At 36.9% G+C, this 14,790-nt stretch overlaps 1 protein-coding gene across 2 annotated transcripts in view; it reads left to right on the plus strand.

Moving 5' to 3' along the window:
- Nucleotides 1–12,922: 12,922 nt before the first annotated feature.
- The window catches only part of tiam2a (TIAM Rac1 associated GEF 2a), a 97,964-nt gene continuing 96,096 nt past the window's right edge, over nt 12,923–14,790 (plus strand). Inside the window, exon 1 of one of the 2 annotated variants that reach the window (XM_079632571.1) lies at nt 12,923–13,070. The gene's annotated coding sequence lies outside the window, so the exon portion shown is untranslated. The remainder of the gene's footprint in view (nt 13,071–14,790) is intronic. The other variant, XM_079632569.1, reaches the window with a different exon arrangement.

Here is a 14,790-nt window from a genome sequence, read left to right on the forward strand (position 1 = left end):
TCCGCATGCGCATTTACTGCTGTTTGTGAAGATAACACTAAGTGTTGTTTGAGTTGTTTCAAATAAAGTCTTCCTGTAATATGTGTATCTGACAGTTCTGAGCCATTTATAGGCAAGGCTTTAGTAGTCAACACTTGAGTAGTGCTTTTTTCAGGAAATAAACTGTTAGGGAAACTGGTATCACTAATAATTCAACAACACATTCACATGTTCGTGATTTTCTGATGTTGGCTAACGGTCACATTACATGCAGGTAAACTGATGAAATAGTGAATCTTTGTTTAGTACGTTTTATTTTTATTGTTTTTATTTGAAAAAAATGTATATAGGGCTGCATGTATTATTATTATTTGTATTATTATTATATTGTTGTAACTAATTATAAAACTGAAGATATCAAATATTAAATTTACAACAATAATATATTAATATTACACTTCAAGTTACAATACTAATACTTATGTCCAAAATTCTTCAGTTTCAAACATTAATGGATCGACTAACATTATCAATGAGAAATACATTTGTTCAAGTTATGTTAGCTAAGGTCCATTGAATAATATTAACAAGTACAGCTTTTTATTTTAATGTGTTAGTAAACATTGAAATTGACACTGGAAAAACAAAATGTTTTACTTAATTTTTTTTTTTTTCTCATTATTTGTACTTAAAACTTTTGCAAGTTTTAGATTGCAACATATATATTAGACACACATATGACACGCATATATTTTAGATAAATTTCACATTTGGAATTGTCAAATGTACATAAGTAAAGAAAATAAGTAACTTTAATATGGCCCATATTGTGTAGACAACATGATGGGAACACCAGAATCAGAAAGTTGAGTAGGTTTTACTTCATTTTATAATGTTGATATTACGCTATAATTTTACCAAGCTTAAATTGAGTTCTAATATAGAATTTACTTAGTTTTTTTAATTCTTGCCTGAACTCAATTATTTAGGTAGAAATTACATTTGTTTTTTTTCCTGTAGTGTTTACTTCACCACAGAATCATGTTTATCAGTGCATGACCTAAGATTAATAAATGCTTTAGATGTATTTTTCATTGTAAGTTCATGTTAACAAATGGAGCCTCATAAATGGAAACCACAACCATTTGTGGCGTCATTGACCGCTGTGACCGCGAGTTCAGAGCTTGCTATTGGTCAGAACTAGGGGCTGTTGTTGATGCAAAATCAATACGTTTGGTGATTATCTGGATTTAATGTCTGTATATGTTTCACTAAAACAAATAACCTCAGTTATTATCCGAGCTCAATCCCTCCTCAGAGCAACAAAATCAATTACAATCTAGATGAATAAACGTTTCACCAAATCAAGGCCTCTTGTAATGCGGAGCATGACCAGCAGAGGTCAGACTGACTCCTCTTCAGAGATCCTGGAGGTTTTCCGAGGACAGTCCCACTGGCCTTCATGCACTAAACCATTAAACCTGATGTGTTCTGCCACACATTACAAAATATACACACAAACTTTTCTAATCATGCCATCAACCACGTCTCGGTGGACTCGAAAAGCGTTCTTATAGAAATAAGTGAACTAGCTTTAGCTTCTATTCAGTGACCTTCCATGATTTGAAGACGGGGTCACCATGGTGGAAAGTTTCCATGACACACACCAGTTGTGTGGTTTTATAGGACACCAACTGGTCCAGTCCATCAGCGGGCCGACTGACTAAAGCAGCGCCTCAGGCTTTGACACCTGGTTTTGTGCTCTGGGACAAAAGTCTTATTGTTTCCTCTGTTTGTTTAAAACAGATGTACATGATGGCAGCCCTTGGGCTTCGGTGATGTCCTGTTTGAACCAAACCTCCTGTATCGACAGCCGAATATGTGGCGGTTGAATTGGTCACGCTTTACAATAAGGTGATGGAAAGTTCGGATCATTTTACTGACTCTCTCGTTCGATCTCGTTCATTAAAGTGAACGAATCTTTATTCGAGTCGTTTCGTTCATTTAAGTTTTTAAATCTTATGCTTTTAACAGCCAAATTCCCTGAAAACATCCACCTACGCAATCTTGATCATATTTTGAATTGAGAAATCATTATAATGCAGCCAAAGATAATTTACAGGGAACATGTTTAATTTACCTTCCTAGTCTTTGGTTCATTTGTCATGTGACTAGGGTTGCCACCTTCAGTGTGGCAAAATAAGGGACACCCATCCCCCCCACAAATGCTCAACTTTGACAAAGTCATTTTTATTGCTATAATTGTGATTTCATAATATGTAGATATGAACCCAACTAAAAGATATTGAAAATATGTATTTTAGTCAAATAGCAAATGGTGTAGCTCTGCAGCCATCTACTAAAGTGATAATTTCTTTACTTTTAAAACAGCATTTTCCAAAAGATGGGCAAAAATCTTTCACTAAACCATGTCAAATTATCCATATCCATGAACGTTAGAAATGTGGGTCTTTTATAAAGTGAATTTAACTTTTTTTTTTTTACTGTTTTTGTTTAAAAAATATTTATTTATATATCCTAAAGTAAAAAAATATATAATAAATCCTCCTAAAACTATAAATCCTAAAAAAAAAACTATTATGTTTCAAAATGACATTTTGTTGAAACAACACAAGTGTGACTTTTCCCCCCCACACTAACATAAAAAACAGATATTATTCAAATTTATTTAATTTTTTTTGTAGATGTAGAAAGTGTTGTCAACCGTGCAAAGTCTCACATCATTTGGACAAATATAATGTTTTATTTATTTCAGCAAACGTCATTTGGGGTCAGAGACCCGACCAGCGCACAAGGGGTTAAAAAACGTGCAGGTTTACAGCATGTTCACGAGACTCAGTCGCTATAGAAACAAAGACGCTAAAATGCAATCACGCAATGAGCTTCTCTACTAAGAAATTGATTTCTTTATATTTGCTATTAGTATTATCCATACTGCAAAATCCTTATGTTTTTATTCAACTATATGTGGGCCTAATGTAAAATACGGGACAAATCGCGTCCCTTATTGATTTGATACGGGACGCATCATCTTACTTGTAAATACGGGACAATTCCGTATTTTAAGGGACGGGTGGCAACCCTACATGTGACACACTCAATGAATGATATCATAAGTTCATTAATGACCCAACACTATGAAGGTTCATTAAATAACATTACCTTATGTTACGTCCCTATTTAGTCTAGGGCTGAAGGTGTGATGTGTGGAGGCAGTAAGGTTCAATCCCCAACCCCAGTTAACTATAAAACCAAAGTCAAGCTCAATAGCAAACAAGAGGTTTTATTCTTACAAATGTGGGAGGATTTCAAGGCTTCAAGAGGGGGCAAGGCCAAAATAACAAACATAAACCCTCTAACTATTACGGGGAAACTAAAACTACACAAGAAAAGAAAACAAAAAGTACAATAAACTCCCTAACTGACTTAAAACAGGAGAAAACAAGATACAAAAAGAAAAAAGCCCCCACCTCTCTACTAATCCCTTACCCAAAGAATTGACTAAAATAAATAAATAATAGGGAACAAACCATAACACGAATATATTATAACAAATAGTAACTTACAAAATAAAAAGAAAGTCTTGTCGTAGGCACCAATTACCACAAGAGTGTTAACAAAATAACACTGAAGAGAAATTCAATCAACCAAATGCAAATAAAACATTTAACAAAACTCCTGGGTTGAGAAATGAAACCTCACGATGCAGCACACCACACACACACACACACAAACAAACACACACACACACACACACGGAATCAAGCTGCTTGCAGGTGGCAGCCATTATTTCCTGCTTATGCGAGAGAGAAACTGGAAAAATGGAAACAAACAAAACAAATACGTCCTTGGACGTAACACCTTAGTTAACATGAACTAAGAAAGAACAATATTTCAGCATTTATTACTTAATATTAATTTCAACATTTACTAATACGCTATTAAAATCAAAGGTTGTGTTTGTTAACATTAGTTAATGCTGCACTGTGAACTAACATGAACAAACAATGAACAGCTGGATTTTTATTAACTAACATTAACAAAGATTAAGAAATACTGTAACAAATGTATTGCTCATTGTTAGTTCATGTTAGTTAATACATCAGCTATAATGTTAACTAATGAACCTTATTGTAAAGTGTTACCATTGAATTTTTAAAAATGAAGCACTTTTGCATATACATAATATAATTGAATGACATAAAGTGTGCATAAGATATTTACACAATTGCAAAATGTGATGAACATGTTACACAATATTTATTTCACATTAAACACAATTAACTCAATCTGAAAATAACAACAAAAAAACAGAAGTATCCAGTACTTAATTTCCTCTACTTTAGTCTTACTCAACATGTGATTTGAGAGTGAGCATCAACAAGTCAAGCCCAACATTTGGACGGCAAGATTCTCGTGATTTTAAATCTCTTAGTATACAGCCTCCCATGTGGCTACTCCAATCTGGCCCGTCAGTATTCACTCACTTATGGAGATTAATTATTCATGATCATGCTTATTAATGGCGAGAAGCATCTGTGCTCCCCTGTGCCCCCCCTCACACAGCGAGCCAAACAAGCGCTCGGATTAGAGAATGAGCTTCGAGTTTCATCCTCATTTAACAAAACCCTGGATATGGATTCATCACAGCGTGAAATAAGAAAATGAACCCTTTTCCTGTTTGATCTCCTTGTGGTCCGGGACCGGATCTTCTGTGACCTGGCATGTGACCTTTGGCCTGGTCAGGACTCAGAATAAATGCTCAGTTTTGTGTGAACATTTCAACAACAGTTTGTTAGAAAGATCACATTTCATGAGAAGTGTTCTCTTCCTTTTTAAAGCAAGCTGATTATGCCTATTTCATGAAACCAAAGGAAAGTTCCTATATGAGGCAGACGGGGAGGGTAATATCTAATATCTCCACTTGTATATTATCTTTATCTGTTCACTTCCAAACCATGCAGCGACAGAGATGCAGCTATGCAAACGATGTTAATATTAGTGTTAAATGTGCAAGATAAAATGGACATTTATAGAGGTTTAATGATAGTATTCAAATATAATATTACAATGCATATCATACATATTATAATGTATTGAGGAAAATATTTGCACCCCATGATGCCTGATAATAACACAAAAAAACTATTATCAGCAAAAAAATGTTGGGCCTCAATTATCAGAAATAAGAGTTTAAGCTTCATGAGGTTCTTCCAGCAGTATTGACATTTAAATTCATGTTAACTATGTATATTTGTCTAGAAAAACTAACTTCAAGCACTTCAAGCGTAAGTTGAAAGAAGTCCGTTTTTAATGGAACGATTTAGTTAACCTTTAGAAGAAGAAAAAAAAAATATATATGTATTTTTTATTTTCTCATGCTTGAAAACAATCTTCATTTTATTCAGAGGCCCAAATTGAGCAGAAATATATTGCAGTTGCCTATATTTATATGGCCGGAATGATGGAATCGATCGGACGCTTATAATGTACATCACTGTGATCTTTAGAACAGTATATTAGACTAATTGCATAAAATGCATATAAATATCAGTCACTTTCGATCTCTCAATTTAAATGCTTTGTTTTATGATCAAATCTCAGTAGTGTTTACTGAGGGAGGCCTGATGGATCATATTTGAGACATAATTTAACATGATTTTTATAAAAAGTGATGTATGGATAATCAAGTAAACCTAAGTCTGCATCTTAAATCAGTACAACCCATTTTAAATGTATTCTTGTGTTTACTTTATCAAATTCAAGATTTCATAGCAAACAGTGGACAGTTTTAGAATGATGTTAAAAGCACCTGCTACAAAAGTATTAACTATCATTGAGAAGACAGAATGCATGAAGAAGATTGTGTACAACAGTTTTTTTTTTTTTTTTTAGTTTTGATCATGTTGATCATTTAGAGGCCTTAGAAATTTGTGTATCAAGATTTTAGGGTTGCTTCCATAAGAAATATCACATAGCCCCCCTCTCTTTTTGCCTGCTCATAAAATATAGTTGTTTTGATTCATGATTCACTGATTCATGTGTTTCATGAAATCTAAACTCTCTCTCTCTCTCTCTCTCTCTCTCTCTCTCTCTCTCTCTCTCTCTCTCTCTCTCTCTCTCTCTCTCTCTCTCTCTCTCTCTCTCTCTCTCTCTCTCTCTCTCTCTCTCTCTCTCTCTCTCTCCCCCCCCCCCCCCTTTGGGAATCCTTCTTGCATAAACACTCTGCATGAGCAATGAACCAGCTCACACCAATCTGAACGTGAGAATTGAATGAGAATGACTGACATCAGGGGGCGTAACACATCTTTACACATACAAAGACCCTGCACACACACTTCAGAGGTACATGTGGGTGTGATGACCAGGTCCCTATGCTGGCTATTTTATTGATCGGGGGAAGACAAAGGGAGAATGTCCCGTCAGCTCATGCATACATAATCTAGTCTTCCACCTTTCTGTCCTACACTCACACTTACAGGACAAACCCTCCTCCATCACAAATAACAGTTGGGTTACATGAACGTTTGCCGTACTGACTGTGATCGTGCTGCTTGTGTGGAAGGAATAGATCATGTTTCTCTGTCATTCTCTAGACCGTATCTCCAGACTCTGTTTACTCTTCAGCACATGAGACATTGGTTTTCCTTGCGAAGGCAGTGGGAGTCACATTTTCGAGGGTTGGAACACAGTCAAGAAATATCTCTAAATTAATCTGCAAAGAACAGACATATTGTTTGCTGTACTCTATTGACAAGTGTAAGTTTTCAGTCACATTGTAATAGAATTAACAACTAAATGTGTGAAGCATGAAAGCCATATGTGGATTAATAATAATGAAAATGACTGCAGATGCTTTTATTTCAAAAGGGACATATTCCATTTATCATTATCATTATTAGTTGTGGATGTCTAACTGTTACTACCTAACCTTACAACTTAACCTTTAGGCACATTTCATGTAAATGGTTTATAAGTGCCTTGTTACAATTAGGACGTCCAGGTTAACTGGGACACTGACTATTTCTAAGTTTGTGTTGTCGAGCCACCAAGCAACGTTGTCGTGCAGATGAACGGCCAGAACGCATTATATGTTTTCTGGTTTCAGTTAAAATGTCGTGTAAGCGGTCCCTAAGTTAATAACTAATGATTTTTACAACAGAAGTGAATCAATCAAAAACTTACTTTAGCTGGACAATAACTTTTTTTCTAGAGCTGCTGTTAAGCCAAAACAATCTATGTTCCATTCATTTACCATTATCACTGTAAAGCTGCTTTAAAACAAGCAATATTGTTAAAAGCGCTATATAAATGAAGGTTACTTGACTTGAAGGGGACTTGACTGACACGTTTGACCCAGGGTTGAGCAGAGGAAGCCTCAGTGGAACCGGTTGAATGGGATGTTCTGACAGCTGGAGGGATGAGGGAACTGCAGTTCAGGACGGAGCCAGAGACCAATGAGGAACCAGAGGCCTGAAGAACCAGGGTGATGGCACTGGGCTGGAGGGCCAAGGTGGAGCCGGAGGATCCCAGGGGAAGCTGGAGGTGAGGCAGAGCCGGTGGGAGTGAAGAGAACAGTGGAGCTGAAGGAGTGGAGGGAATGGATGCAGCTGCAGACCCGGAAGCCCACAGCAGAGCAGAGGGAGGAGGAACCAGGGCAGAGATGGTAAGATGAGGGACCCCGGTGGAGCCGGATGGATGACAGGACATGGTGGAGCCGATGAGTTGAAGGGCTGAAGTGAAATCCAGGGCAGAGCCAAAGTATCCAATCTCTGAGGCCTGTATTGTGCTGAGCATGGTGGTTGTGGGTGACCGTGATCATAATAGGGGCTTTCACACCGGGTAATTCTAGGAACTTAGTTCTAGGAATTAGCCACCAGGGTGGTTTCCCCGAGAACTACTGGTTCCATTACGAACATCTTCCTGGTTGCATTCGCACCACCACCACAAACTCTGATGTGACGTAAGCCATGCTTGTTGTTGTGACTTTTATTTTGACGGCGCTAAGAACGCCAGAGCCTGAGATCACAGTGCTTACATTCTCCATGTTCATTAGTTTACGATCGGTCTAGAACTGTTATATTTGTATATAGAAATTAGACAGTAATGAAAAGGTATTCGCGTATGCCGTGTGGTTGATGTCCAGTGTTGCTAGCTGAGCAGAAATACATAATCATTTTTTGCCTGGTCCCCTCAAAGTTGCGTTGGATTTTCTCATTATAGTGCAACGGTTAAGAGGCCCATCTATCCCTGTTTTCCATGTTCATAGAGTTAGTTTGAGCTAAATTAGTTCCTCCAAAAGGAGTTCCTAGAACTAAAATCGTTCCTAGTTCCTGCAGTGCGAACATGCCAAGATCCGGGTACTTACGCCAATAGTTCTGGGAACTATGAAAAGGTTCCTCCGGTCTGAAAGCCCCTAATGGTGGAGCTGGAGGGTTGACTAGAGGAGAGCCAGGGAAATGGGCAGAGCCAGTGGATCAGAAAGGCACACTAGTGTGGGTACTAAATCTGTAGTCCACAAGTCTATAAGCAATTCCTCTCCTACCAGTTCTGGGACGGACACTAGGCTTTGGCTCCGTGAGGGACTCGTTGGCAATCTCTTGCTCTGAGATAGGGTCAATGGTGGGCTTGGTGTTGTTTGCAGCCCCTCGCTCAGACTCAGGGTATGTTGTGGGGGCTGGTGTTACCTCTAGGCTTGGGGTGTTTTCTGGAGGATTTGGCATGGAATGAGGGGAATGGGCATGTTGAGTAGACGTTCTCATAGACCTATATAATTAAGGGGGAACCAGCCAACCACAAAGCATACTCGATGTACTGGAGAAGGGAGCAACTGGAGTTCCTGATAGGCATGGACTGCAGGAGGTGGTCGTCGAGCCCACTCCAAAAACATATCTTTAGCATGTCCTTATTCCAGGGGAACTGATGGCACAGAACTAGTCCAACACAAAATCTGTGACCCGCTTGATATATGAGAATAGTCAGGAACTCACCGCACCATCAAACTAGTCCAAATGAGGTCCATAGACAAAAAATCCCACATAGTAAAACACATCAAGAGAGTCCACACACTACCAAAGAAGAAGTCATCAAATGAAAGATAAAAACAATATTTTACTGAAAAAAAGGGCAAACATTTCGGTCAGATGTGACCTTTGTCAATGCCAATCTTACAATAGGTGTGTTGGGCATCGGCTGCGGCTGGATGTAACCGATCGGCGGGAGGAGCTGAAAACTGAGACGTGAAGTCGTACACTTTCTGCTTCCCGTAGTGACGCTTGCACAGTGTTTTCATACTTTACCACAGCTAAAGTTAAATAAATGCAATATTTGGCAAATACACAGATGTTTCGGAGACATTTCCATTCAATACTTTATGTACTGCTTAATACAGCATCTGTTTGTTCAAGAATTAAGTTCAACATTAGCCTATACTATCAATGAGGTGGGGTCTATGATTTTTATGAATTTTATTTGGATAAACATGACAATATAACATTGTGACTACATGAAAAGAGATTTTACTGTTATAAAAAAACAGATTTGTGAGCATTAGTGGTACTGAAGGTGTGAGAATAAACACGAAGCGCGGTGGATCCGGCCAATCGTGAGACAGCTGTGTCGTCATCATCAGAGCTCGTGACTCGCTGTGGAGAAGCTGAGTCCTCCGGCTGCTCTCGAATCGCTCTCGCCGTACTTTGATGGCATACGTCACAGTCACGTGGTGTCGCCGCTGTCTCAAGTCGGACACGATTTTTAACCAGCATGCACTGCTTCAAGTCCGCCACCAATCATTCTGCACAGCATATTGGAATAAAGTCAAGTCAAACAAGTCAAGTCACCTTTATTTATATAGCGCTTTTTACAATACAGATTGTTTTAAATGCAACAAAGTTTGTTTCCAGAAGAAAATAGCATCATAGTCCAGTTTAAGTAGGTTCAGTGATGGTTCATTTTTGTTGTAAAAAAAGTGATTAATTTAGTTGATCTGGGGGGCGGGGGCGGGGGGGGGCAGTTCTCCTCTGGCCAACAAACGAACAGTGTATGATTATGATTCGGCAGCATTACAGGTCAGAAGTCAGATCGGATCATTCAGAATATTATCCAGTTCCATCTGGTTGAAGATCGGAGTCACGCCGGCTTTGTGCAGGAGCCATCTTAATTTAAGGAATCACATGGTTACACAGATCACATGATCAACCAAGCCAGACTATATGCTTGTTCGACTTGGCGCTGCACAGACCGATCGGTGAATGACATTAAAATACCGCAAGAGTGATTAGAGAGCAGACGGCTCTGTATACTTTTCAGTCGCTCCTCGCGGTACTTTGATGTCATCCACCGATCGGTCTGTGCAGTGCCGGGTCAAGACGAACAAGCCTTATAACAAATAATCCAAACAAAATATTGTACAGCATGCTACCTGAAAAAAAAAGTGAGAAAAAATCAAAAAGTTTATCAATAAATATAAACCCATAAAAATTAGAGAACAATAACTGTATTTAGGATTAACAAGAATATATAATTCATAAGAAACATGACAATTGAAGGTCTTCATTCAATTATTTTTGGAAATACACAATCCATATAATAAATCCATTTAACCTCATATTGTAACAGGTTTTTTTTTTTTTTTCAGAATCACCACCTCTAACTATAGTCAGTCTCTGAATGCCACAAAATCTCATGTCGGTTAGCTTGTGTTCAGCATCCGCAAAATGTCTCGCCACAGGAGAATGAGTGTCTGTCCTTCTTAACTCCTGTGCTCATTAATGCGGGGTTTTTTAATTGGTAGTTAGTCTTACCAATATATTGTAGACCACATGGACATTCATTCAGAGACTGACTAGTTTAAGAAGAGGTGGTGATTTTAACAAAAAACGGTTACAAGCTAAGTGGATTTATTATATGGAATGTGTATATCCAAAGGGATTGAATGAAGAACTTCAATTGTCATGTTTCTTATGAATTATATCTTCTTGTTAATCCTTAATAGTTATTTTTGTCTAATTTAATGTAAACCATTTATTTCATGATGATTATAACATTTATATATTGTGAGATATAACTTTTGTATACATATTTTTATGGGTTTATATTTATTGATAAACTTTGTGATTTAGTATGTTTACACTTTTTTTCCTTCTCTCTATGTTATCTATGTAACCATGTGACTCCTTAAATTAAGATGGCTCCTGCACTAAGCATTGTAAGCTTGGCATTGACAACGGTCACATGTGACCAAAAGGTATCATCCCTTTTTTTTAAATCTTCTTTTTATCTCGCATATGAGGACTTCTTCTTTGGTAGTGTGCGCGGACTCTTGATGTGTTTTACCATCTTGATATACCTGTGTTTTAATCCAGTTTTTTATTAAAATGTCTTAAAAGGACAATTCACCCAAAAATTTAAATTCTGTTATTTACTCACTCTCATGTTGTTCTGGAAATGGTCAAATTAACTGCATTACATGGTGGGATGTCCATATAAGCTTTATCATACTGCTCGGTTTGGCTAATGTTGTCGGTATGTCACGAGGGTATTGCATGCACTCACAAAGTTTGCATACTATGTGCACAATATATTATACCGGTACACTGCAACAATAATGATGCTATTCCACTAGCCACAGACCCAAGTGTTTATATGTTGTCTGTTAGCAATTAGTGAAATACTTAAAACAAGTGAACCGGTGCTGCTCATAAAATCCTCATTAAAGACACCAAACTTCCCAACTAATAAAGGATCATTTTAATTCTACTCCCTCACATTTGGGTAAAAAAAAAATCAATTAATAGAATGTAGCTTTGATTAGGTCTGAAATATAGATGCATTTTAAACATGCTAATTAAATTTGAGCAGTATTATGAAATGTTTTTACATAATTTATGACCTCTACTTTTATGGCTGTTCAGATGTTTGGATTAGAAAGGGGTTTGAGGTTTTCTAAGCGCCAGCACTGAGGAGGCAGAGAAAACCTGAGCTCTATTTATCATGTCAATTTGTGTACTATTTTGTATAAATCAGATTCTCTTGTACACAAGTTGAACACAGTATGACTAAAAAAAACCTTATAAACACGTCTGCTTTCACTCTATATTTGTGTGAAGAAAGTGCAGACTTGTGTCAAACGGTCTTGAAACAGTAACATCTTTCAACTGCAAGCTTGAAGATAACTGAAGATAACTGTAGCTCAGACATAGACCTTTTGTTTCAGGTCTGATCTAATAAACAATGCACACATGCATGTGATGAGCATCTGACCCAGAATTAATAGTGATATCTAGAGAGGATTTCATAACCAATAATTGGATGCACTCTTGACCTGGAACTCCCAGACGGGTATGTGATTGTCCTCACTTATTGTTTATTGCATAAACAATTGATCAAATGGCAACTTTATTCAGTTTTACATGTACTGGCAAAGCACAATCATTTTTTAATCTGCAATTTACAGTGTACAGTGCATGATTGACAAGGAATTTCCTCATAAACCACTCTGTGGTGATAAACTGAAGCGGTTACCATGTGAGTGAATCAACAGATATATGGGAGCAAACATAATTAATGTTTCATGTGCAATAACTGAAGGAGGATTTTGAAATAGGCCTTACACCACTGGGTAACCTCAAAACCTTCTCTCAAAAATATAATAAAACTGCACAGCCACAAACCTAAAATTTTAAAACAAAGAGTCAGTTTAACAGGAGTCAGTAGCTACCTGTCACCAAACAGACATTTAAATCACCTTGATAATGTAACCCAGCAACCAAACACGCGTTACTCGGATAAACATCGTGAACTCCACGCCTCCTGAAATGTGATTGGGTCTTTTCAGGACAGAATCTGGTTAGGTTTGCGACAGCTTCAATCTGATTGGTAGACTTGTGCTGTCTGTTAAGTTTAGGGGCGTGGCAATCTGTTCACGAGGCGTAGTGAGAGTTGAGGAGCTGGAGTTTGCGTGCTCAATCTTTACAGAGGAGAACTGGATTAAAACTTTGAGTCGTTGCTCTCAGAAATAGCACATAGAAGCGCATATGTTCCAAACCCATCCAGTCGCTGTGTTTTATATGGTAAGTAAAAGTTATCTGTGTCTTTGTTTACAGTAGGCTATTTTATGTGTGTATTACATGTGGCTTTATCTCGAGCGGGTATTTTGTTTAACTTGAGAAACTAACGTCAAGCGAGATTTTTTTTTCCTTTTCTTTCATTTCCTTTTCATCACATGGTTACTTACATGGTTTAAATGTCCTATATGAAGTGCTAAATGTTTTATATATTTATATTATCTAAAATTAGCACATTTTAATAGAAGTGAACACAGAAACAGTTCTTCTAGCTCAGTGAATTGTTTTTGTCATCTTGCAACAAACGGAATAAAACGTTTTTTCCCCGTTAAATACAATATAATTTGTTATATTAAAAAAAAAGCAAACAGACATGCAATCACCAGCAATATAATCTAATATATATATATATTTTTAAAGATGTCCGTAAAAGTAAGATTTTGTATTTGCTCAGCAAAATGTCACTTAAAGAGAACAAAAATGTGTCAGTTGATATAATATTTATTATGTTGTTGGTAACCCTTTACAATAAGGTTAATTAGTTAACATTAGTTAATGTATTAACAACTAACATGAACTAACAATGAGCAATACATTTGTTACAGTAGGCTATTTATTAATATTTGTTATTAAAAATACTGCTGTTCATTGTTTGTTCATGTTAGTTCACAGTGCATTAATGTTAACAAATAGCCTACAACCTTTGATTTTAATAGCGTATTAGTAAATGTTGAAATTATTTGTAACTAAGATTAATAAATGCTGAAGAAGTATTGTTCATTCTCTTAGTTCATGTTAACTAAGGTTAACTAATGTTAACTAATAAACCTTATTGCAAAGTGTTACCATGTTGTCTAATATTTTCTGATAGGTTGGCTGTTGAAAATTATTAAAACCATCCAGTAACCCTTATGTGTGTCTTCACTGCTCTGTGGATAAAATACTGGATTAATCTTGTTTAAGGAAATAATGATGACATGGAGAATAGTCGTAGTATATTATGTGTTATGCCTATTGCATATGCAAATAAAGTGATAAACAGAGAAATGGTAGTATACTAAATGATATAGTGACCTACTTCTGTTCTGAAGCAAATGATTAGCAAACTGTAATATTCAAACTGCAATTTGTATTTGGCTGTGAAATAACTGGATGGCAGGTGTGTGTTGCTCGTGTTCTCTTTAGGTTACATATCTAGGTTGCAATACACAACCTTATTTGTTAGTTTATTTACTAGTCTTTCTTGTTTTACCACGTGAGAAATGTGACTTTTTTTATTGCAGGAAAGGTGGACAGTCAGTCTTGCATGCTAGCATCATTAAAGTTCACCTGTGGTGGAATGGGAAGATCTAGTCTAGTGGAAGGGTGTCGTGATGAATTTGAGATTGTAAAATAATAGTTTACAACCTCAATAGTGTGTTAGCGGTTACTGGTATTTAGGACCTCACTGAACCAAATTGAAGAAAGATCTCCTTTTTTCTTGTGTTGTTACAGTTCTCGTGTGATATTTGGACTATGCAATACCTATTTAAATTGTGTAGTTTATAGAAGTCTTCAATGTTACATCTTGAGCTGCCGTTTTAAAACACTAGTTCAATTCACTGCCCTAAGGAACATTTCAAACCTATTTTTACAACTCGCCCTCAAAGTTCCTGGCCCTAATTCTGTGAAGCAAACCGCTCTTTGGAAAACCATATATCATGTCCACCCTTTACACATTTCCCCA

This window comes from Phoxinus phoxinus (genome assembly GCF_949152265.1).
Source record: "Phoxinus phoxinus genome assembly, chromosome: 13".
Classification (NCBI taxonomy): Eukaryota; Metazoa; Chordata; class Actinopteri; order Cypriniformes; family Leuciscidae; genus Phoxinus; species Phoxinus phoxinus.